At 41.5% G+C, this 26,887-nt stretch overlaps 1 protein-coding gene across 9 annotated transcripts in view; it reads right to left on the reverse strand.

The window, feature by feature from the left end:
* Positions 1 to 26,887, reverse strand: part of PCDH11X (protocadherin 11 X-linked) — a 1,146,051-nt gene that overhangs the window by 327,872 nt on the left and 791,292 nt on the right. The window lies entirely within an intron of this gene.

Raw genomic sequence — 26,887 nt, forward strand, 5'->3', positions numbered from 1 at the left:
TGTCAGTTTAAATACATCACACTAACCTTTTATGATTTATAATTAATTATATTTAAGTTACACTCTTTTCATAGGTGCCAGTCTCCTCATTTGAAAGGTGGATTTATTAAATGAAGAACAAAGCATGTGTATTAGTCATAAACAATTAATTTAAAAAACCCTGAAATTTGAACTAGGAAACTCAGCGCACAAGAGCAGGGTCCACATGGACAGTTAGCACACAGATCACTGCAAAGATGCAAATATACACCACAGCTTGTTGCACATCAAGGCTATGTCTAGACTGCAGGCTTCTTTCGAAAGAGCCTCTTTCAAAAGATCGCGTCTAGACTGCAGGCGGATCTTTCGAAAGAGAAATCCGCTTTTTCGAAAGAGAGCACCCAGCGAGTCTGGATGCTCTCTTTCGAAGACGGCCTCTTTACATTGAAGAACGCCTTCTTTCGAAAGAGGAACTTTTGAAAGAAGGCGTTCTTCCTCGTGAAACGAGGTTTACCGCCATCGAAAGAAAAGCCGCGTTCTTTCGAAATAATTTCAAAAGAACGCGGCTTGAGTCTGGACGCAGGGGAAGTTTTTTCGGGAAAAGGCTACTTTTCCCGAAAAAAACCCTGAGTCTGGACACGGCCCAAGTGTTTGGGTGGCTTAAAGGCATGTTTCCCAGGCTTTCAATAATTCTTGTAACACACATCCTTCTTGAACACACCAGAACTGGACATAGAAATTCAGCCATGACAAGTCCATTTGTTCTCCTCTTAAATAGTAAGAGCTAGGACCACCGAAGGTGGTACACCGCTTCCTCTTCTCCTAACTTACAGCAAGGTCTGGGTTTGGTTGTGTCAGGAAAATTGGATGTGCCTGAATTCAATTGTCTTCTATAACATGGAAAGGGAGGGGGCTGCACGGAGGGACACAATACTCACAGTCACCACTGGGGGCAGCAAGCCCAGGGTACAGCTATACCTGAGACAGACCACTGGGGTAGCCACACCAACAAGGGAGTGGCCAGCTGGGGATGGGGATCACCATCTTGCCTGCCACTGGCCTCAGTCCCCTATCCTTTGACCCTTGGCCCCAGCACTGGACTAGGGGGAGGAGGAAACCCTGCCAGCCCCACTGCCATGCCCTCCCCCCAGAGCATTGCCTGGGATGGGCAGCATAGTCCCAGACCCCACCATAGCAGCCACAGCCGGTACCACCCCCCCATTACCACCGGGCTGCCCAGTACAGCCGTGGAGAGCATTGACAAGGGGGCTGTGCAGCCCTCCCTGACCTTGAGCCGCTCCTCCTAGACATGAGCCAGGACCACTTCTCCGCCCTGCCCATCACCCCCCTCTTCAGCAATGGAAAGAGAGCCCTGTGCGGCCCTCCCCTCCCCTGGGCCGTACATGCAGGGCCGGAGTAAGGGGGAGCTTGCCAGGCAGCTGCCCGAGGCGCCAACCAATGGGGGGGCACCTGATGGCAGCTGTAAGGTGCGCAGCGTGCTGGGGGATAGGGCCGTGCATGCGCAATGCCCCCAGGGGCAGAGCTGCGCATGTGTCGCGTGCCCGCTGCCCGGGGCACAGAAATGGCTCGAGCCAGCCTTGAGTACATGGGCAATGCCAGGTAAGCCTTCTAGCAACATATACAAATAAAAGGCACCCTCCCTATGCCAATTTATATCTCCAAATATCATTTTGCTCTTTTAGTTACAGCATCACCGGGGGGAGCTCATGTTCTACCATGACCCCCAACTCCTTTCCAGAGTCACTCTTTTGCAGGCTATATTCTCCCATCCGATGTGCGACCTATATTCTTTGGTTCAAGATAGATGACTCTGGATATGGCTGTATTTATGTACACATTTTTCAAATGAGCCTACCTTGCCATATGTTGCAGGTCAGTCTCTATACTTGACCTATCCTCACCGTTTATTTACCACTGCACTTATGTTAGCATCATCTGAAAAAAATTACCAGCTATGATTTTATCTTTTCTTCCAGGTTATTGTCAAAAATATTGACTAATATTAGGACAAAAAGGAAACCCCCTTCAAAACACTCCAATTGGATGCCTATTCGCCATTTACTTTTTATGATCAATCAGTTAAGCAGTTTTTAATCCCTTTTATATGGGCAGCACTTATTTTGTATCATGATTTTGTGTATCTCTCTCTCTCTCTCTCTCTCGCTCTCTCTCTCTCTCTCTCTCTCTTTCTCTTTCTCTTTGAGTAGTGGAGGTAGTAATCAGAGCACCTTAAAGCAACTCATGCCAAAACTCTAAGACAAACTTATGATCTCATAAAAAAGAAGTTTATTTATCCAAATCTATCCACCATAAAAGCATAATTATCACTAGTTATGCTACCAATCCTTGATTCTTATTAAGTCTCTTAGCAGGACACAGATGTTGCTCACCTAGAAAGCCCCAGTGGAGAGGCTGGCTCTACCTCCTCCAGACATTACCTAACCATGCCAGACCACTAATGTTGCTGGGCCAGAGTGCTGGACTAGCACTACAATGTCCATTCTGTTTTAATCATGTTAGCTACCAGAAAGCTAGTTCAGGTATGCAAATGTATACTGCAATCACGCTTCCAATTGCAGTGTAGACATATTTTGAGATGCCTGAGAAAACTGTACTATCAGTTATTTCTAAAGGAAAATTAAAATGTCATATATAAAATGTCAATAGGATGAGGTTTAATAAGGACAAATGCAAAGTACTCCACATACGAAGGAACACTCAGTCTCACACATACAGAATGGGAAGTGACTGTCTAGGAAGGAGTACAGCAGAAAGGGATCTAGGGGTCATAGTATACCACAAGCTAAATATGAGGCAACAGTGTGATGCTGTTGCAAAAAAAGCAAACATGATTCTTGGATGCATTAACTGGAGTGTTGTAAGAAAGACACAAGAAGTCATTCTTCCACTCTACTCTGCACTGATTAGGCCTCAATTGGAGTATTTTGTCCAGTTCTGGGCACCACATTTCAAGAAAGATGTGGAGAAATTGGAGAATGTCCAGAGAAGAGTAACAAGAATGATTAAAGGTCTAGAGAACATGACCTGTGAAGGAAGACTGAAAGAATTGGGCTTTCTTATTTTGGAAAGGAGAAGACTGAGAGGGGACATAATAACAGTTTTCAGGTATCTAAAAGGGTATCACAAAGAGGAGGGAGAAAAATTGTTCTTAGCCTCTGAGGATAGGACAAGAAGCATTGGGACTAAACTGCAAGGGAGGTTTAGGTTGGACATTAGAGAAAACGTCCTAATTGTCAGGATGGTTAAACACTGGGGGTGTGTCTAGACTATATGGCTCCGTCAACAGAGCCATGTAGATGAGGCAGGACGACAAAGGGAAATGAAGCTGTGATTTAAATAATCGCAGCTTCATTTAAATCAAAATGGTCATCGCGCTGGCACAGTGCGGCAGTCTAGACGGGGATCTGCCAACCCCAGAACTCTTCGTCTAGACTGCCGCGCTGCGCCAGCGCGATGACCATTTTGATTTAAATGAAGCTGCGATTATTTAAATCGCCACTTCATTTCCCTTTGTCGAGTAAACTAATCTACATGGCTCCGTCAACGGAGCCATGTAGTGTAGATGTACCCTGGAATGGGTTGGCTAGGGAGGCTGTGGAATCTTCATCTCTGGAGATATTTAAGAGCAGGTTTAGATAGACATCTATTAGAGATGGTCTAGATCAGTGGTCTCCAACCTTTTCAAGCACAAGATCACTTTTTAAATTTAAGTACAATCCACGACCTACCTCAAATCCAAATATTTTGCCCCGCCCCCTTCGTGGCCCTTCTGTGACGCCTTGCCTCTGTTCACTCTGTCCACTCTCCCTTCCCCATTCTCCCTCCATTCTTTAACCAGGCAGGAGCAGAGGTTTGGGGCATAGGCTCTGGTCTTGGGCTAAGGGCTTTGGAGTGTGATAGGGGCTCTGAGCTGAGCCTGGGGCAAAGAGTTGAGGAGCAGGAGGGGGCTCAGGGTACAGGTTGTGTAAGGGAGTTTGGGTCCAGGAAGCTCAGGGCTGGGACAGCAGCTTTGAGTGCCAGAGGGGGTTCATGACTTGGGCAAGGGTTTGGTGCTGGCTCCAGCTGATCTACTGGTATGTGACCACTGGTCTAGATGGTACTGGGTCCTGCCATGAGGGCAGGGGACTGGACTCGATGACCTCTTGAGGTTCCTTCCAGTTCTAGTGTTCTATGATTCTATAAACGGTTGAACTGTGCTGTACCTAGATATTCCAGATGTACAATGTTTGCTAAACGTGTAAGAAAACAATACAGAAAAGCTTTTTGCTACCTGTTTTGTTAAGGGGAGAAGAAAATATTCACAGGTGTAACAGATCCATTGGTTGGACTGATACGCCATTCCTTCTCTTAAACCTTTTCAGAGCCACTGAACAAGTTCATTATCAATCTGATCAAAGTTGTATTTTACTGATTTTTGAATAAGAATCCAGAGGGGCTTATCTCAGGAACAATCGAATCCTCTCGTGCCAAAGAACCACATCTGATGTGTTAATATTTTTTTAAACAACATCTACCAATTAAATTATCATCTTTCACACTTATCAACATCACAAAAAGCAAAGAACTGTAATAAAAGAGCAAAAAAAGTGAAATATAACAGCATTTATACTGTGTCAAACATTTAATTTAGCTTTTGAAAGGCAGTTATTGTATGCTAACTAGATGTCAAAATGACAGTTGAAAGCACATTTTTAAAGTTTAATGCATGTAAGATATTTCTAGTTGACGTGATTAATTTACAATTGCACATAAAATGCATAGATGTACTATAGTTGCTGTGCTAGTAAAACCACTAGGACTGAGGTTGTGAAATAGTTTCCATTCTAATCCCTTTTCATATGCTCCTAACTTTCCAACTTTGTTAATTTTGGCATGATCATTTCACAAGCTGGTTTCCAATAAACTAATATTTAATTTTTTGAAAATTTGAGCAAAATCCTGTTATTTGTAAGACGATAAAAATAAAAAAATAAGTCATAAATAATATAAGCAGAAATGTTTGCACTGACATTTGAATCTACTACCAGTCACGACACACCCACGACAACTGATCTCATCTAGCCAATCTAAACAGAAATACCTCAGATGATGCAACAGTTATTCTTGTACAGTATTTTTTTTAAAGTGTCCAAGAAGTAGCGGTGTTAATCCGTACCTGCAAAAACATTAGTCCTTTGGCACCTGAAGGTCTTACAGATTTATTAGGACATAATCTTGTGTGGGTAAAACTCACTTCATCAGATGAACTGGAGTGACAATTACAGACGCAGTGGTATGTATAAGAAAAACAAAAGAAATTTGTACCAGCAATGCCCCTCTGCCGGACAGTCTCTTTGCAAAAGGATGAATGGACACAAATCAGAAATCAGGAATGGTAACACATATAAGCCTGTGGGTGAACACTTTAACCTCCCTGGACATTCAATAATGGATTTAAAATAAGCTACCCTTCTACAAAAGAGTTTTAAAAACAGGTTATAAAGGGAGAGATTGGAACTGGAGTTAATTTGCAAATTCAATACAATCAATTTAGGGCTGAATAAGGATTTCAACTGGTTAACTCAGTACAAACGCAATTTCCCCTCTCTTGATATTCACAATTCCACATCAAATGTTGTGAACGAGGAACAGTTAACCTGGACTTAATTAGCTTCACTATCATTCATCCCACACATAACAAATAACTGCTTTTGTTGTTCTTATAGATACACCCCAGCTCTGTAATTTGCACTCCAACTCATCTGATGAAATGGGATTTGTCAACAAAAGCTTATGCCCTAATACGTATGTTAATTTCTAAGATGCCATAGGACTCCTCATTGTCTTTTAAAGTGAAATTGCCCTCTATGAGAAGTGCCCAGTTTGAGATTCTTAGATCTCTACTTTCCCTAGTACACATGCAGAACTAAAAAAATAATAATTATATTGTCATGAATGTACATTCTGTATTTTTTTTCATTCTAGCATCAGTCCATCAATTGTGTCTGAAATAATTTTTTTTTCTTTTTTGGTATGTTAGGTATACATTTATGGAATATCATAAGTTGTTCCAATGCACTATTCTTTGTCCCCTGGACTCTAGTTTTGTACCATGACAGTCAAGGTTAAAACATTACCTGCATGATAAGGTGAGAGCAACAGAAACTTGTAAGAAATCAGAAGCTGATCAAAAATCCATTTGCTATTATATTTTCAATTCAATTTTTTCTTTTAAAACGTCAAATCCTTATGAAAAAATACTCAGAATTTCACAAGCAATCACAAAGATTCACATAAAAAGCTTGAAAATGTGCCTCCAGTTAACAAAATGAATGGCTCTGATCTTCTCTTTAGTGTCTCACTTGTCTTTTGCTCTGTGGTTTGCATTGAAAAACAAACTGGTATTTATATTGAAAACAAATAATTATTTATTTTGGTTTATTTAAAAATAAACAGGTGCCTTTTGGGACAATCAGTGAATTTCAAGTTTAAGTTACAATGATTCTCTGAGCATGATACTCATAGCAGATCTTGGTAACTGAAATGTTCCTACTAAGTAAATTTCTTGATGAGTCACAGATAGGAAATTGATCTTTCAAATATCCCCATACCAGGTGATTTAGGATGCCAGAGATCACTGACAGAACTGAAGTGAGGAGTGTGTTGGATATTGCTGCCATTCATTTGTACCTTTCTATCCTGCCCAGAACAAGGTTGCCACCTCCTTCAAGAGTGGCAAGAAAGTCTTTTTCTTCTATGAAGTGCAAGCTGCAATATCTCAAAAGTAATATAACCAGACATATATCACAGTGGCTAGGACCAGAAATGACCCATCAAAAAAGAAGAGAAAGCCTTTCTCAATATTTTTTAACCAGATACTGTTATGATTCTTCTTTTTGATCTTAAGGCCTTACACTCTTCTGAAGATGCAATGGGTAGATGCCCATAATCGCAGATGAAGTTAGTATTGTAGTGCTAGATTTTGACCAATGACATGCCTGGGCAGACCTATGAGCCTGGGTAGCCAAGAAGTTTGGGCTCTCATGGTTCCTTGTCACCTAGGTCACTGGCTCCTCCTGGAATCTGCCAGCCATGGGGAGTTCACTGCCCTGGAAATGGACAGTCCTGGAAGTCCCTGATTCCAAGGCAATTAGCATTTTGGGCTGCTTAGGAGCTGGGGATCTGGAAGCCCCAATGGGTCTAGCTCAGGTGAAATCTGTATTGAGGGGCTGCTGCAGAGCAGCCAGACCTGGAAACCTACATTCCCTAGCAACCCATGAAGCAAACTGTGGAGGAGTGGGTGGGCCGGCTGACAGGCAGGTTGCAATATCTATCTGTGGTCCATCTGAAATCTCATAAAATCAAATGGCTTCTGCTAACCATTTCCATTTTGATGAACTGGTAAATCCCAATAAAAATGTGTAAGTGGAAATTTTCTGCCCAGCTCTAGTTCTTAGTCTCATAAGCACGTATTTTGAGATGGTGCTGAATCAGCACGTCTGTCCTACAGGTCAGGAACAGTATGACCATGCCATGCAAATATAAAACACAAAGCACAGCGGGCTGACTGCCAATATGCGAAACATGAAGTTATACTGAACTGCAAGAGCACAGGGTCTCAATGAGTGAAATGTGTTCAAAATAAATGTGTTTAATTGAACAGTTCATCCTAACTAAATAATGACAGCTGCAGAACGTTTTGCTACATTAATTATAGATGAATTATAATTGCTTGTAATTGTACAGTTCTGCAATTAAGACTTGTGTGTGTGATTTTTAAATGTTTTTGTAAAATTTGATCATTTCCACAACATGCTTGTGCCCGGAAATAACAATTGCCCCTACATTTTATGGGCAGGAGGCTTTTATTTTACATACACTTGCATCCCATAGTGCTGCTTAGTCTCACTTCTAGTTTTGGGACTCAGGCAACCACCAGTGGTGGCAGGAGAACTCCATAAAATCAAGTTTAATGACTCTTGTGAAGTTTTGGGTCAGCAGTGGTTGTGACCTTTGGTCAGTTGACCTGAGAAACTGAGGTCCCCATCAGTCCGCACAAAATCTGAGAACAACTAAGGCCTACGAAGATTGAAGGATAGAGAGGATAGCAAACCTCCAACCACAATGAATGGGAGAATAATCCCCTGGCAGGAAAGCCAGGTATATTTTTCCCCCATGGAAAAATGAAACAAAACGACACTTTGAAGATGGCCTGCCTCCTTCCACTGCTGCACTGCAGAGATATTATAGCTTTCAATGGGCTCAACGTTTTTCAAAGGATAAATCAGTTCAAAATATTTCATTATTGATGTGCTGTCTCAAGACATTTGTTATATAGCAGCATTTTACCAATCTACAGCATTAGATATAATTAAATATTGAAACAGCTTGCATGGAAACTGACCTGGTGACAATGGAAGAGCACAGTACATTCACTTTCCATATGTAGAGCTGTTGCCATTGGTTAGCATCACTGACCTTGCAGTTGGCACCAATTGGCACCTTGTCATTCTCAGCAGCAAGGTAAAAAATGAATGGGTGTTCAGACCACAGCACTCATGGCCCTGCTCTCTCCTGAACAGAAACTCACTAGAAAGGCTGTAGGCCAAATCACATTATTCTTCTGGCTCAGGCCTGTTCCTGCACCACGGAGATTAGTGGGAGTTTTGTAATTGACATCAATAGGAGCACAAGCACACTCCTGCATCCCTATAGCCCTATTGCCCTTCTTGTGTATACAAAGGCAGATTTTGGCTCAGGGCAAGAAAGCCTGTAGAGCTGCTGCTCATGTTGTTCTGTGCGAATATAAAGGACATCATTCCCCAGTCTATGGTTTTTCACCAGCACAACATATACTGAAATTACCAGTCAAGAGAAGGCTTAAGACATCTTTCCCATAATGAAAACAGTTTCAAAGAAACATTTAAACATTCCATCTACGGAGGCTAAATCCATCACAATTCTTGCCTGGTGTAGGCAACCTAAAAGATATTTCATAAAACTGAGTACATTTAATTTTTAAACATTATTTTAAAGAAGAATGAGGACTCTGGTGTGAATGTCATTGGCTAACTGCTACATAACATTATATATCCATATACATTTTCAGCATACTCATTTTATCTCAGATCTGTTTTAGGACAGAGCATTTATTTAATTTGATTAAAATCAGAAAGCTTCTTTTTGCAATATTCTTCTGCTAGCTTACACCAATTTCTAGCCTGACCGAGTTTCATAACCCAGCACATAAACTGGTTTTTAAATGTTATTTTAAATGAATTATAATAATTCAAAACCACAAAAGGAGATAGTGCTGTTTTCTGCCAAAGAAAGCAATCTTAAATGGATGTTTTGAATACTGACAATACTTACAAATGGGGAAAAAATAAAAATCAAAGCACAGTGCAGTGTGCTTATAGGAATGGTTGTTTCTGCTTTTCTTCTTCTCCTCCTGTTCCCCCAGCCCCCACTTTTTTTTTTGTCTCCACAGAGGAAAGCCTGTACAATTGTCTTCTCAAATAATCAGAATATATGACATTGGTCTCTCAAACATCACTGCCCTTGTAGTGTCAGGATAGCCACATATACCCACATTATCCATCCCATGTTCTTTAGCTGGTTTTGAAACCATGCGAGCTCATTCCTATTGAACATTAAGATTACTTATAGCTCCTCAATTCAAGGAGTAGACTATATAGCATAAGTGACAGAAGTAATAATACATATGTTGGTTTGCATGAAAAATTGTTCATTTTGAGCCTAGGAGAATGGAAATGCTTTACCTGCAGTTTGGGGTAATCCAATTCCTTTTTTAAACATACCAAATGTCTGCCAGGTGGCTAGTGCTGCTGCACTAATTCAAAGCAACACCAAGATGTATGAATTTTAATATGAAGTGTATTAGGGCCAGCATTACATGGGCATGCAAAGACATAGGGAGAACAATGCAATTCCCATGCCCCCTTGTGCCCTTGCAAAGAGGCGTTCCCACAGTCAGATCCAATCCACCACAAAAGATCTGTCATTTTATAATCTGTTACTAAGTTCAACAGTCACACTGTTTATGAATCCTGCAAAAAGCTGCCCTTCACTACTGATTCTGAAGGCATTTCAAAAGCGGTGTATGAGGCTCTAAAGAAAGTGAGATTTGTAAAATATGGGAATGGGTCTGTGAGGTAACTTTTCGCTCATGTCTAACTGAAGTAGGAATGCGGAGCATGCAATGGAAATCAACAAGTGGGATGCAAAAAGACTGTTTTGTGGTAAGTAGTCAGGTACATGTTAATGTTCCCCATTACAAATAGCTCAGGCTAAGTCTTGATTACATTTCTGAGGCCTTCGCTCTAAAAGAGGGAGCCAGCCCTCCTTAAGGAAGATCTATGGGCAGCCACTACCTGACCTATCAGTGGGACTCCAGTGTAGTCAGGAAAGCATCCTGGAGTCACAAAACTGGTGTGGAGGCACCTCCCACTGATTGTTCAGCATTCTGTGTGGATTTCTTTAGCTGCAAAGGGTTTGGGGGTGGGGCCCACAGCCTGTTCCAAGGGTTGAGAGGAAGTAAACCACATCCTTTACTGAGTCACTGGGCAGAAGAACTCTCTTGAAGATAAACCTTACAGAGATTTTCTTGAGGTCCCCTTTAAAGTCTCTTTGCCTATGGTTGGTTGGATCCATATACAGTGAAACCTTTATTATCTGGCACTCTGTTAACCAGAAAACTTTGTTAACTGGCATTGCCCCCAGCCACAATACTGTCACATCTTCAGGCGCACAGGCCTGGCTTGGTTTAACATGATTGGCTTAACAATTTTTTATTTAAGAAGTACTAGTTCTCTTTAACTCAAAATTGAAATGTGAGACCAACTGCCTCACTACAAAACTACCAATATTATAAACTTGAGTTTTACTGTTATTGTCCATTTGTTTTTCCTACGTTGATGGGACCCTCAGATAACCGGAATTTTTAGGTAACTGGAATGCCCTAACCCCCGAGCATGCCAGGTTTTACTGTACATTAAAAAAAAGAGGTACACTGTGCAAAGGTAGTTTAGTACAGCAAACAGCACTATGATAACCCTCATATTATGGAAGACCCCTTACCTTATTCTTGATAAAACTGAAAATCCAGATTGCTTCATAACAATGCCATTGTAGACTACACTATTGGTCAGAGGACAATCTGCTTTTGTTTTTGTTACCCAGAAGGAATAAGTTAATATTGTTGCGTGTAATAGAGGGAAGAGGGAGGTATCATATGAAATCAAGAATAAAGCAAGATGGACATGTGTACAGGGATGTCTCTAGGTTTTTTGCTGTCCCAAGTAAAAAAAATTTTGGCCACCCCCCTACCTCACAAAAAAACCCAATAACCCAACAACGTGAAAAAATTCTGTTGAAGGAGAAAAGAAGGGGGGAGGGAGAGACCGAAGTTGTTGGGGGGGATTCGGGCTGGGAGGGAGGCCGGGCGCTGAGTGTTTGTAGGGTTGCTAGGTATCCGGCATTTTCGCCTCCTGGACAGGGAAAAAAATCAGAAAATACCAGACATCTCAGGTGTCCGGTATTCTCTGAATTTTTTTTACCGGACAGGAGATGAAAATATCAGACTGTCCAGGTAGATACCGGACACCTGGCAACCCTAGGCAGGAAGGGGGCATCCTACTTGGGATTTCCACATGATGTAGGCAGAGGGGTGGCTGATGGCTGGGTCCAGTCTGCGGGTCTGGTGGAGCAGAGCCTCCGTTTGGAGTGGAGAGGCTCTTGGAGGAGGTAGCGGCCACAGGGGAGGAGCAGGACTCAGGAGACAGGGCCGGCCAGCAGGCTCCGGGGTCAGGCACACATGGTGCCAGTGCTGGCTGCACATAGGGTTGCCAGGTATCCAGTTTTCTACCGGACAGTCAGGTATTTGCACTCTCTGTCCGGTAGAAAAATTCAGAAAATACCAGACACGTGAAACGTCCGGTATTTTCTGAATTTCCGGCTGGGCGCTGGACGGAAGCCTGGCCGGGGAGCGACTGGGAGGCAGGGCAGCGATTGGTGCTGGGAGCCCTGTGGTCATGTGCAAAGGTGGGGCGGGGCAGGGCGGGGACATTGGCCGGGACTCCCGCAGACAACCAGAGGCTCCCAGTGCCAATCGCAGCCCCGCCTCCCAGCTGGGAGCCTCTGGTTGCATGCAGAAGCCGGGCAGGGAGAGCGGCTCCAGCCACACACCCCGCCCCTGCCCGGCTTCTATTAGCAACTAGAGGGAGTGCCTGCCGGGGCCGCAGCTTGTTGGACTCCGGCTGCAGCCAGTGGCTGCACCCTCCACCCCGCCAGCTCTGCATCCTGCCCTCCCTTTCTCCGGCCCCCTTTCCTCCCGTCCAGCCCCCCCCGGCTCCCGATTCCACCCCCAGCTTTGCCTCCCAACCCCCCTTCCTCGGGGCCAGCCCCGTGGCCCCTGACACCTGCCCCGCCAGCCCCGCCTTCTGCCCCCCTTCCTCTCGGCCAGTCCCTCCCCCCGCCCATGATCAAGTGTGTCCGGTAATTTGGGGGGTGTCTACCTGGTAACCCTATCTGCGCAGCCGCAGCATCTCCCGCGGCCCTTTAAAATCATTGGGGCAGGGCTGGGCATTGCTGTGGGCGGCGCCGCGGCTTAGCGGCTGCCGGGGAGAAGCAGGATAGGAGACGTGGTGGCCAGTAGGCTCTGGGGCGCATTGGTGCCAGCTGGTTGCACAGCCATGGCATTTCCCAGGCCAAGGCCCTTTAATATCGGCGGTGCAGGGCTTGGCATTGCCGGGGCGGCGCCAGCTGCTTACCTGAAATGCTGCCCCTGGCAAAGTGCTGCCCCAAGCACCAGCCTAATTTGCTGGTGCCTAGAGCTGGCCCTGCATGTGCATCTATAGGAGCTTCAGGAGGAAAAAGTGGGCTGTGCCCACAAAAGCTCATGATCCCATCTACATGTTTTGTTAGTCTATAAAGTGCTACCAGACCATTTGTTATTTTTTATGTGTATCTATGTGAGGTATTTGTATGAATAAAGAAACCAATGTTATCCTGTACACTGCCCTGCATTCTTAATCCCATCAATCCACAGGGCAAGCAAAGTATATATCTCACACACCCAGGGTAGGTCCGAGCCATTCATGCGCCCCAGGCCCCGGGAGCATGGCACCGCCCCCAGGCACCTGGCACATGCACGGCCCCACTCCCGCCCGGTCCAGAAGCCCCACGTGGTGCCCCCTTCAATGGGGCACGCCTCAGGTAATAGCCCAGTCTGCCTGTTGCTTGGGCTGTCTCTGCACACATCCTCCAAGACAAATATTCAAAAGTGATACTTGCAATGTTACTTTCATTCGTTCCCCTACTGTTTTTAATTAATTCAACTTTTGGACCTATTTTTTTATTAATTCAGTAGTAATAGCCAAATCAGAAACAAGCTGATGTGTAAAAACAACAAGGAGTCCAGTGTCATTTTAAAGACTAAAGATGAATTTATTAGCTGATGTGTGAGCTTTACTTTTCTTGGCAAGTCAACAACCAAATGTATATGGAAGGGGGATGTACAGTGTGTAATTAGTGTTATCCTCCACATTTTTGTTCCATTTCACAGAACCCATTAATAACTTACAGTAAATAATATTGAAAGCAACTCAGCCTGAGACACCTTAGATGAATTATTCTATTTTAAACAATAAAATTGTCTTTTGATGTACTAGACTTTTAAATTAATTGGTGCACCAAAAAACAAGCATGTGAACAGGCAGAGGAAATTACAAGAGGTAATGTCAGTGCAAGTGACAGATGAAAGAAAATATCTCTGTCACTCACTTAAAGCCTATCTAGACAAAGATGCTGAAAAGACCACAGTTCAGAGAGAGGTGGGATTCATCCTGTCTGAATTTCAAATTACCTGTCCTGTCCCAAATACACCCTCTGTATTTCCTAATTATGTTCTTCCCAATTAACACCCCTTTAAAGTGAACACCTGCAGTGGTTTTATCCTTGAGCTACTGAAATTTAGGTTTAAAACCTTTCTGACGTGAAGAGAGAATATCCTCCCGCTTTCAAGCAGTGACATTCAAAAAACCTGTAATGACTCCGATTTTTACCCTTGTGAACACGATGTAAGAATTAATTATCTCTATAGCTGTTAGCGGGAGCTGGGACCCATGGATCATATGAAGAGGGAACTGCAGATGGTATATAATCAAGAAAAGAACATGTATTGCTTTATTTAATATTAACATTATTATTACTATTATTATTATTATTTACTCAGTGGGTCCAGCTTACTCAAAAACAATGTCTAGAAGCCTTTGTTATGTGTGATTACCAGAAATCAGTGGCTTTCTACAGAATAAGCGTTGCTCATTTTATGCGTCTTCTTGTTGCTGTTGTCAACTTGAACTCATCACAGTTCATTTTCAATACCAGGGGCTAATCATCACTTCAAAAATAACCCTAACTCATTTAAACATTGTAGGTTGCTGATGGGAAATAAGGCAATGCTTACGCTGAACTTTGCTTCCATCTCATTGTACTTTAAAGATGTAATTTCCATTGGCACTCAGAAACAGTGCTGCAGCAGCTGCCTATAAAGGGGTAATTTCTACTCTCTTCACTCAGGATTAGATGGAGTTGGGGGAGTAATTAATCGTAGCCAGTATTGATATTAAATGTTCACACTGAATGTTTTAAGAGTTCTCTAGGGAGGTGCTAGGTGACACAATGAGAGGTTGATCTCACTGCAATAATTAATAAATAACATAAAATAGGAACACAATAATAAATCAATCATGAAAAACTTTTCTTCCGTAGATCTCATCACATTTTACAAAAGGAGCGAATTATCATTGTCCCTACTTTACAGATGGGGAAACTGAGGCACAGGTGAGTAAAGTCACTGGGCTTCCATCTCTAGAAAGCCAAATTCAGATCTCTGCTTATACCATAAGCTGAGTTCCCAATTCCCCCCATCACAAAACCAATACACAATTTGGCACAAAATCTATTTCTATTTAGGAGATTCTGAGAACTGAAACTGAAAGGTTGGGAAAGGTGCATTGTATGGAAAAATCTTACCAATACCCACCAGCATTATCCTTTCCTCAGTCCATTGCCAGCTCTTTATTTTCACTTAGATTAAATTTACAATCTTTTATTTATTTTTAAAATAGCCGTATCATTTTAAATACCTGTATAGAAGCCTTCACAGGTATAGCCGTGTTAGTCTCAATCTGCAAAAGCGACAAGGAGTCCTGTGGCACCTTATAGACTAGCAGATTTATTGGAGCATAAGCTTTCGTGGGCAAAGACCTACTTCATCAAATGCATCTGAAGAGGCATCTGACGAAGTGGGTCTTTGCCCACAAAAGCTTATGCTCCAATAAATCTGTTAGTCTATAAGGTGCCACAGGACTCCTCGTCACTTGCATAGAAGCCTTATCTCTCCTATGTTCGGTATGAGATGTGTATTTCACTACTACGGCATATTAACAGAATATTCAAACTCTAGGGATTCAGTTCTAGTCTTCCAAAAAGCTTAAGAAACCAAAACAAAGAAAAAAATAGTAAATGTTATACAAGACTATAGGACACACTTTTTACTTGGACAATGAATAGCTAATGAAAACTCTGACTTCACTTTGTAACATGATTGCAATGTATAGGATCCTAAATGGAATGCCGAGCTCAGATGTTAGTTCTTATTAGAACCATCCACACTTACTTATTTTGTTTTACTATCCTTCAGAAAACACAAGCTCATAATAAACTTTGGCTGATATTTGTTTTGTCACCTTCATTAATAGAAAAGACAAGTCCTGGAAAGGGAACAAGTTTGGACCAAATCCAGTTTGTGCATTCTATTTGAAGCACAGAGCAAAGTACCAGATCATAGGGACAGACAAGTAAGACCCATTCCATCTAGCCCTCTGCCAAAATGTACTGCCACCAGAGGAATGTTAGGTGGCAGACAGGGCTAGCAGTACATATCTCTAACACTGAGAAGCTAGCTGGGCAAACTTTCCCATCACTTTTCCCATATGATACTGTGATTCAGCTACCATGATTTATTTAGAATTTTTTATGAAATAGTCAGCCTAAGTTTACCTTGGTGTAATTTCACGTGAGTGTGCTTGGACCAGTATAAACAAATCCTCTCCATCCTTGATACTTTTAATATTGTGGCAGGCCATGTGGAATGTAACTAAAAAAAAAGGTGAAAGTACAGTGTCGATTTGACATGAATGGCAAAACGTTTGAAAAAAAGTATCACCCTGCAGTTTCCAGGTGTGTTATGACCTTTGGAGCGTAACTGAGGACAAGACTGCACTGCAGGGCAAAATTTGAATTAAGCTATGCAACTTCAGCAATGTCAATTGCGTAGCTGAAATCAAAATAGCTTAATTCAGCTTTTGGCACTGTCTACACAGCAGGAAGTCGAAGGAAGAACACTCTCCCTTCAACTTCCCTTACTCCTCATGGAATGAGGGTTACAGGAGCTGGAGTAAGAAGTCCTCCATCTTGACATTATTTCAAAATAATGGCTTGCTGTGTAGATGTGCATTTTGAAATAACGCCAGTTATTCCGAAATAACGCTGCTGTGTCGACATACCCTGAGATGGGAATACCAGACTACCAGGAAGTTTGAAATAGGCAAATGTCTGATGCACAACAAACGAACTTTGAGAAGGAAAAGGAAAGCATGGAAACCGCTCTAGTGTCTTTGGGGATGGCAGCTGCTCTCCTAGGGGTTCAGAAATGTTCTGGTACCATTTGAATTGAACATCTTTACTTTACAAGGTTCATCCATCATCAGCTGTAGATTTCAGACCTCATTCACAGAACAAGACAAATACCCACCAGAAGAGTGAACTCAGTACTATATTCTCATCTCCTGCTGCTCAAGAGTAACTTTTGTAAGTCAGGTCCATGAAATATTCATTTATTTTAAAATAAAAATAATGACTGATGTGAACAATCTCTGATAAAAGCAATGAGACTATTCTGACAGAAGTAATTTTCCTAAATTGTCTCTTCTCAGTCAGAAAATGATACAGTAATGTTTTGCATGCCCTGTGCATTAGTTCAATGTGACCTAAGGTGGCAAATTAACCATCTACTATTGTTTACATCCCAATATCAAAAGAACTGCCCTGTTTTTCCACAATTAAAGACTATAAATCTACTATTATTACGAAATGAAGGCTAATTCCCAAATACATCCCTTAATGACTCCCAGGACAAAAGAATGCACAGAGTGACTTCAAAGAGATTTTCTGGCTCCAAGCAATAATTTACTGATAATTCCATAAATGGATATGGAATGCACATTCTGACTCTTGCTAGAGAGACATTAAGCACTTCGCTGGATCCCTTGAGTTTTAGTTGTCCGTAAGCCTTCTTCTCTAAAAAGGCATGTCTACACTTACTGGGAGATTGACACTGCAGAGATAGATCTGCCAGAGTTCGATTTAGCGGGTTTAGTAAGGACCCACTAAATCGACCGTCAATTGCGCTCCCATTGACTCCAGTACTCCACCAAGTTGCAAGGAGTAAGGGAGAGTTTTTCCTATCAACACCTCCCCTTCTCCATCCCACCCCCCCATGTGAATGCCGCAGAAATTCTATCTAAGGTACATTGCTCTTCTTGTAGCTGGAGCTGTGTATCTCAGATTGACTTTCTTCCCTAATGTGTAGGCCTGGTCAAAGAGACAAATACCATAATCACTGCAGAAATCACAGAAATGAAGGACTGAAAGTGACCTTAATCCAGACCCCTGCACTGAGACAGGACTAAGTATTATCTAGACCATCCCTGACAAGTGTTTGTATAATCCAGTGACACTCAGACTGAGGCTCACCAGACAAAACTGACTCTTCAATTTATCTCCTGCAGCTCTTGGCAGCACATGATATTAAAACACTGTGTGATTTAATTAATAACTAATCTGAATTAGGATGTTTTTAGTATGTTATTTACCAGTTGTAGTTGACAAAAATAATAATTGGTCAGCCATTTTCTGTAAATCCCATTTTGTGCATATCTTCTGAGGTACAACACTTTGCATTCATCCTTATTGAATTTCTCCTGTTCATTTCAGACCATTTCTCCAATTTGTCAAGATCATTTTAATTTCTAATACTGTCCTCTAAAGCACTTACAACCCCTTCCAGCTTGCTGTCATCTAAAACTTGGTAAATTTACTATCTATGCCATGATTCAAATCATTTATGAGGATATTGAATAAAACCAGACCCAGGACAGATCCCAGTTAATATGTGCTTCCAGCTTTACTGTGAACTAGTGAGAAAGACTCGATGGATACGTCTACACTGGCATGATTTTCCAAAAAAGGTTTTAATGGAAAAGTTTTCCGTTAAAAGCATTTTCGGAAAAGCACGTCTAGATTGGCAGGATGCTTTTCCGCAAAAGCACTTTTTGCAGAAAAGCGTCCGTGGCCAATCTAGACGCAGTTTTCCGAAAAAAGCCCCGATCGCCATTTTTGCGATCGGGGCTTTTTTGTGGAAAACAGTATTGTGCTGTTTACACTGGCCCTCTTGTGCAAATGATTTGTGCAAGAGGGCTTTTGCCCGAACAGGAGCAGCACAGTATTTCCGCAAGAACACTGACGATCTTACATGAGATCGTCAATGTTCTTGCAGAAATTCAAACGGCCAGTGTAGACAGCTGGCAAGTTTTTCCACAAAATCAGATGATTTTGTGGAAAAACTTGCCAGTCTAGACACAGCTGAAGGGTATGGTTTTCCAACCATTTGTTGGCTCACCTTAACCAGTAAAAGCTCTTTTAACAGCGTTTTTGAAAGGGGAGGGGATTAATCCAATATTCTGGTTAACTAAGGGTATGTCTACACAGTAGTGTTGTTTTGAAATAACTGACGATATTCCAAATTAACATAGTCCACGTCCACACAACAAGCAGTTATTTCCACATAATGTCCAAATAATGTCGAGCTGGAGGACGTCTTATTCTGACTCCTGTAACCCTCATTTTATGAGGAATAGCGGAAGTTGGCGGAAAAGTGGTCTCTTGAACTTCCTACTGTATAAACAGTGCCACTAGCCTAAATAAGGCTATTTCGACTTCAGTTAAACAATTGATGTAGCTGAAGTTGCGTATCTTAATTTGACTTTTGCCCTGCGGTGTAGATGTGCTCTAAGAGTTATACTTTACCAAAGAAATACCAATTTCCAAAGAATTAGAATACAATACTATTAATAAAGTATGAAATAGTACACAGGTACTCACCAATCCAGTTGCAGAACTGCACTACTGACTGCTTGAAGCAACTTAGGTATAACGGGTGAAGTTTTCTGTATAGTAGGCTATCTTATAACTATGGACAGCGCATGGCATACACCCAGATCACTACAAACAGACTTATCACTAAATCTATACTGAGCATAATTTAATAATCTTTCTTTGATGGGTCACAAAGCACTTCAAGATCTTGCAGTGCCTCGGGTCATCATTATCAACATCAATTACCATTATAGATTTACAAGGTCTAAGAGATTGGGCTGAATCTGTAATGATCCCATGCTTGCTTGTCTTCTGCCTTTTTTACATAAAAGTAGAGTTCAATTGAATTTAGTGAAGTATACTAAATTGAGTATCTAGCATTTCTGATATCTCCCCTGTACAGTTATTTGAGCTTTCTGGTTAATTGTAGGCCAGATAACAGAGCTTTTACTATAGTACCTTTCTCTAAGGCCATATTTCCCTAGTTTGCTTATGAGAAGGTCTCATGAAATAGTATGATACGCCTAAGTCTGAGATGTATCATACCTACTGCTTTCTCCCTCAATCCACAAGGTTTGTTACCCTGTCAAAAGGAAGATACTAGGTTGATTTGATATTATTTGTTCTTGACAAATCTGTGTTGACAGTTACTTATCACTTTATTATCTTCTAAGTGCTGACAAGCTGATTGTTTGATTATTTGTTTCATTATCTTTCAGGGTACTCAAGCTAACTATCACACATCACAGATGACTTTGGGTGTCTAAAAACTGCCTGTGCCAGATATGGCATAATAGTATTATGCATGAATCCAAGAGGGCTTTATAAAGATGAATTAACTTTCATCATAGTAGTGGTCAGGTACACAGGCAGTTATTATTATAACAGCTTATCAGATAGACAAACTGAGGCACAGAAAGGTTAAGACAGTTAGTGAAGGTCAGAAACTAAGTCAGTGGAAGAATCCAAAATAGATCCTGACAGTAGAAACCGTTATTTAGGGTGTAATTATATTTTATGTTCTCGATCTATCATCCCTCTAGCAATGTAATTGTCTTCTTTTCTCTAAATGCACACACCAGAATCATGCATTTGCTCTATGTAATGCATTTTTGTATGATATGTCATAGTAGTTTCATTGAAAGAAGGAATTATGTATGTGCATATATAAATGTAATACATATGTATGTCCACACGGCACCATTTAGAAATACAATGGAGCCCGACAGTACATCACAAAATGGAGGAGGGAGTGCTTCAATAAAAAATTTGTTTTCTGCATAGCTGAAGCAATACTAACAGGCATTCATTGTACTGAATAGTAATGCAGTCCATTTTAGAGGTGCCATATGGATTCAAAGATGCCATTAGCAACTTCATCTAAGATTACACCTGTGTGTGCAAGTGATAGGACAATAACGATCTTATCTGCTCTAACAAGGCTGAAAAATTGGCAACTGCAGAGGGTGCATGCTGCCAAATGCGGCATCTGTGAATAACAGAGACCAGTTCATTAATGGAACTGTTCAAATTAGAACTGTGAGAATCCAAGAGCTGAGAAAAGCCTGCCTGATAAGCAAGGCTTTTACTTAAAAGCTCTGTAGGATCATAAGCCTTAAGAGAACTTCATTATAGCAAACTAATGTAACTTTAAAATATGCCCCCTTCAGCACCAAAGCTGCATTCAACACCAATGCTCCCTCCAGAGTCTGCCACTCTAAGAGAATATTTTGCGCTTTGGGAGAGTTGAGGATATAAAGATCAGATGCCACAGGATATAATACTTTATAGGCTCTGTTCTGGAAGTGAGAGGTTCCTTTAGAAATCTGGGGCTTTATTTAAAATTTAAGCCAGTTGTGCAAGCTGTCCACTCAGGCTTTCAAACTGCTTGAAAGGAACACGGTCACCTCCCTCCACAGAAGCAATAGCAGCCAATAAAGATGCACCAACAGGGCATGTCTACACTAGAAAATTATTTTGAAATAACTCCCAAAACAAATATTGGTGCATGTCCACACTACACTTCTTGTGTCAGCGGAGTATACCCACATTAGCAGTTCTTATATTGACACAGAGCACTACACTATGGGTAACTAACCAACTGTGTAACTGTCTACCATCTGCCACAGGGTGTTCTGGAACGAGCTTGCAAAGCCTCATGGGGGTAGCTCAGTGTTTCAAAATGCAGCTTCCTATATCCCATCATTCCATGGGTGTCCAAGTAGATTTTGCACTGCTTTTAACAGCCCGTGTAAACTGCCTACCCACCGTCGCAGTCGGAAAGCCTGGCTCCTGCACTGCTCTCCAGGATTGTGATGATAGTCATGAGGACAACTGATCCTGCAGTGCTTCTTGAGCTGCAAGTCTGATGATGATGCCAAGATGTTTGCCCTGCTGTGGTCCATGGAAAGAAACAATTCAAGACTGGCATCCACACAGTGGATCATCAATTCTGAACACATGAAATAAACACTTAGCAGTGGGATTACATTGTCAGGAAAGTCTGATATGATGAGCAGTGGCTTCAGAACTTTCTGGCACCTTTCTGTGGTTCAAGGCCATCCATGTCAATACGCAAAATAAGCAGCTACCAAATTGCCCCAAATGTCATGGTGCGCTGGACAGTTGCGTGCTGCAATTTGCAGTGATGTGGGCTCTGGTGGTCATCCCCATCCCCAACTAGTCTTCCTGTGTGCACTGCATCCAGCCAAATCTTCCTTGTGGCAGTGCAGGCCAGGACAACCCCCTGCCTACTGTTTACTCCTTTCCCTAAGCCCCCCTCCCACTTCTTCCTGCCCCTATTCCACCCCTTCCCCAAAACTCCCAAGCCCAAGCAACACAGTCCAGCGGATGGGGGGCTGGCCTTAGGAGCAGGGGCCTAATTCCACACGCACTGGCAGTGGCAGGAAGCGGAGTGACCTGGTAACAGCCTGCTCCATTCCACCAGTTCCCATCCACCAACGGTGAGTGCAGGGGTGATCCCACCCCTTTCTCCACACCCTCTTCCCCCAAAATTTGCCTGGGAGCCAGGGGAACACAGCGGGCTGGGGCAGAGTTGCTCTGTTCCCTGCCACTACTAGAGAGTGGAGGGGTAGGCTGCCTCCCTTCGTGCTGCCTTGCTCCTGCCCCCTACAGCTCCTGCCTTCCAAACGACTTTCAAATGAATACTCCAAGGAAGAACAAAAGGAAAAATCCCACGAATCTAACAGGCCTATGGGGGCTGATTTTGCTAAGGCTCAACTCTCCTATGAGTACTTGACTGCAGTTGTATGTCAAAGAATGTTTAATTAAGCAACCAAACTTTTTGTTTTAAATAGTACTAAAAGGAGTGATTGGAGTAATAGAGTAAATTCTATTTCTTTAGCGGCCTAAAGGATATTGGTGCACTGATTCCTAACTATTCGTCTGCTTCACTTCAGACATCAACGGCTAGAAAACCTTTGGCTAATCAAGACTTCACCTTCACTTAACAGACATTGGCAACAGGCCAGCCAAGAATCCTCGTTAGCTTCCTGATAGGAATATAACACAAAAGAATTAATTCATTCCTGTTGTGCAAAGATGAGGCTGCTCTATATTCGTCCTGCTGGATATCTTTGACTCAATAGGCTCTTGAGAAACGCATTAGCTGTCACATCTAGCATTTTGGGTTCAGGATGTATTATATTGCTTTTCAAGCCACTCAAAAGCAGCACACAGATTAACTAATTCTGTATCCATTTCAAAAGCCTTTTGTTGGAAAAAAATATTTAAACAATTATTTGTGCCTGAGGTCAGAGGATCTAGCAACTTAATGGTTAACTCAAAGGCAGAGAAAATAGGATGAGAGGGTAGGTCAAGTCAATTTCAAGACAAATAATGGCATCCACGCTACTCAGTTTGATTTCTATTATTTTGTTCACTGAAATTTCTACATTACTGTAGAAGGTTTGACTTCTAAACTGTTCTGATGAGTCTGTCCCAAAGCTTCCTGTAAGCTTAACAATTTAATTTTGACTTCTTATACCATCAGAGATTGTTTGATACAAGTAAAAACAAATTGATTTTAGATATATTTTCAATTACAGTTGGTGACTATCTTGTGCTTAATGCAGACAAGCAAATACATTTTTAGTTATCTCTTTTAAATTTTCTCTTTTCAGGTGAAAGCAGGTTTGCTGGAATTATTTGACTTTGGACAGTAGGCTTCTATGTGAATTAAAAAAAACAACAACAATGCCATTTTCGGTTAGCCTTTGTGAGTAGCCCATCCAGTTGTCTACTCCTGCCATGTAGGAGGCACCTCCTTAGGCTATGTCTAGACTGCAAGCCTCTTTTGAAAGAGCCTCTTTCGAAAGAGAGCGTCTAGACTGCACGCGGAACTTTTGAAAGAGCAAGCCGCTTTTTCGAAAGAAAGCACCCAGTGAGTCTGGATGCTCTCTTTCGAAGAAGCCCTATTTACATTCAAGAACGCCTTCTTTCGAAAGAAGCACTTTCAAAAGAAGGCGTTCTTCCTCGTGAAATGAGGTTTACCGCCGTCGAAAGAAAAGCCGCGTTCTTTCGATTTAATTTCAAAAGAACGCGGCTGCAGTCTAGACGCAGGTGAAGTTTTTTCGGAAAAAGGCTACTTTTCCCGAAAAAAACCCTGAGTCTGGACACAGCCTTAGAGCCCAGTAACAAATTACCTATTGCTCCTCCATGCTACATAAGACTCCTGCCCTGCTGCTGTGTGGAAGTGAAGAGAATACTTCATCACTAGCCACATAATATTACATCATGTTGAATGCAATTATTATATAACTAAGAACAAATTTCAGCTTCTGCTTTATACCATGGAAACAATGAATACTTATATCAGGTATTTACGTAAGTATTTTAACATGACTAATTAGGTATGCACTCACAAAATACACACACACACACACACACACACACACACACACACACACCTTTGCCTTAAATAATGTAATAGAAAAATCTTTCTACTAAGTCTCTTCGAAGCACTCAGATCTCACATGTATTGATGGCTATGTGTACACAAATACACATGCTCTGAATTTGTCATACATTCAAGTGTCCAAATCTTTCTTCTGCAACGAGCACCTTAATCTTTTATCATGCAGTGCAAAAGCCAACATTTCGCTCTTTTAAAGATATAATGTTCCCTGCAAGCTATACTTGCTAGCTTAGATCAATTCATAATTTGGAGGCTTTAGCTGGGTAAAGCATTACTCAATTGACCTACCCGTGCTGAATTGTGAAGTGCTGAAAGAGAGTGGGAGTTTCAATTCAGCTGCTTGTGAAAGAGTCAGTTCTATAGTACTCTCAGAAATAATCCCAGGGAGGGTACTTATGTGAGTAAAGGATATAGGGTGTGCCCCTTAACCAAGCCTGTTAATTGTATTACTTAAATCCACTCCAAAACCTCATATAAACAAACCAAAAGGTATTCAGAATGTGTGTTTATATAGTAAAATCCCTTAGCCTCTTGTGCGAGTAAAGGCTATAGTAAAATCCCTTAGGCCTGGCCTATGCTAAGGGGATAAATTCAAATTAAGATACGCAACTTCAGCTATGTTGATTGCGTCATTTAAGTTGAAGTATCTTAACTCAAATTTTCGTGTCATCCACACTGCGGGAAGTCGACTTCCCTTCGACTTCCCTTAATCCTCGTAGAAGCAGAACTAGCGGCATCGATGGGAGCATCCTCTCAGTTCGAATTTGCATGTCTTCACTAGATCTGGAATACTGACTGTGGCTGCTTCAATCTTAATTGTAGGGTAGGCATGGCCTTAGGGGAAGCAATTAGTTGCCAACATGCTGGCACCTAAAAAATAGACATCATTAAACTTCTGAGATGAACTTAAAGTTATTTAACACATACCATTTCTCTGTGTCTAAGAAAGTCACACTGTATTCGAGTTTCATCGTTAATGGATTTGCTTAATTCAAGAAAAGCCTGTGTCATACTGGATACTAGTTAGAGGCTTTCAAATCCAGATGGCATTCCTTTAACAAATTGAGTCTATTTTTTGCTACTCAGAAATTCATTTCAGACTTAAAAATGCATTTTTTAATTTCCTATCAGTAATGCATTTTTGCATTTTTAGAGAGAAAATATATGAAAATCTATTTGATTGATTTACAACAAAGTTAATAAAGTGACAGAGGGCCAGGTGAATAAATTTAGAGATGGAAGTTAGAAAGATGTTAAGCTCAGTGCATGTCAAGTTGTGGCAAAGATTTGCACAGAGTTCCTTTTTGTGGAAGGGAGAATTATTCACTGCTGATAATTTAAGCATACTGGATTGGGCAAGGTCCTTTTAATTATTTATAGCTGAGCTAAAACATCTTAAAAGTTGGATGAATTATTACATTGCTGTTTTCCTGTTTTAACTTGAAAAAAAGCATAAAAATGAAGCATCTGTCATCTTTTATGGTTTACTTTTATTATTTTGTTTTGATACAGTATCTATGCCTGTAGAATGAAAAAAGAAGGTAAACTCCAGTTCTCTGGATGCATTAGAGGACATGCAACACCGCTGGACAAAAGAAGTTAAATAAACAAAATTCAGTTTTTATGTGAGTTTCATATTTGGGGACAAAGGATTTCAGGAAATCCAAAATTCAGGTCAAAGTTTACCTGAATCTACTGTTCAACTTGACTTATATTTCACTAAAGTGGAGTTGTTTGAATGCTCTTTCCCTTCACACAAATTGATATAATATTTTAAAGAATATTATTTGGTGTAATTAAGTGAATTAAAAGGGATCTGTACAGTTTGGTGGCATGTCTTTCTCTCTTCTTTATAGATGCAGGCAACACAGCCAAATCAATAGAATTCCATTCCATGGGGTGTTTCAGAGGACTCCTCGTACAGCTGTATATAGAAACTCCTCAATAGTGTGGCCAGTGGACCTGCTGTTGTATGGCACAAGCTTTACAAATATAAGAATAGTGGCTATGGAGTGGATTCACTGTCACCATATAGTCTTTCATACCATGTTTACCCAGCTCCAGCTGGTTTGCCTCACATGGGCTCTGAGATGAGCACGGTTCCTTTGATCAGCAATGAGAAACAAAGTACAATTTCAGTGAAGTGAGTGAGGTAAAGATAAAGTGCCAGCAAGACATCAGGAGGAAAATATACATCTAGTGTGTGTCAAAGTTAACATATAAAGTTATTTTGTTTACAAAAACAATTGGATTATGTTTCTAGGTATGTTTAGTAAGCTACATTAGAACCAGTTACACTCCTACCTCAACAGTGGAAAAAGAAATCTGAAGAGAGGTGCCAGTATGCCAGTGTTAAGTGAGAAAGGGGAGAGAAGAGAAGAGGGGGAGGTACTTAAATTATGTCTATAAACACAATGGCTTAAATCTGACATGGCATTTATCTTCACTGATGTGGTGACACCTAGTAAGTCTATGGTGATGAGCCTCATTGAATGCCTATAAATAAAATATATTTCAAACATCCTTACTATTTATTTAGTGTGTTTACTCCTTTGATATACATATATAATTTGAGCATCTGTCACAAGCAGAAAACTATGGAGTAAATAAATGAAAGAGACTACAGGCAGTCCCCGGGTTACGTACAAGATAGGGACTGTAGGTTTGTTCTTAAGTTGAATTTGTATGTAAGTCGGAATTGGTACATAT

Source organism: Pelodiscus sinensis, chromosome 13 (assembly GCF_049634645.1).
Source record: "Pelodiscus sinensis isolate JC-2024 chromosome 13, ASM4963464v1, whole genome shotgun sequence".
Lineage (NCBI taxonomy): Eukaryota > Metazoa > Chordata > Testudines > Trionychidae > Pelodiscus > Pelodiscus sinensis.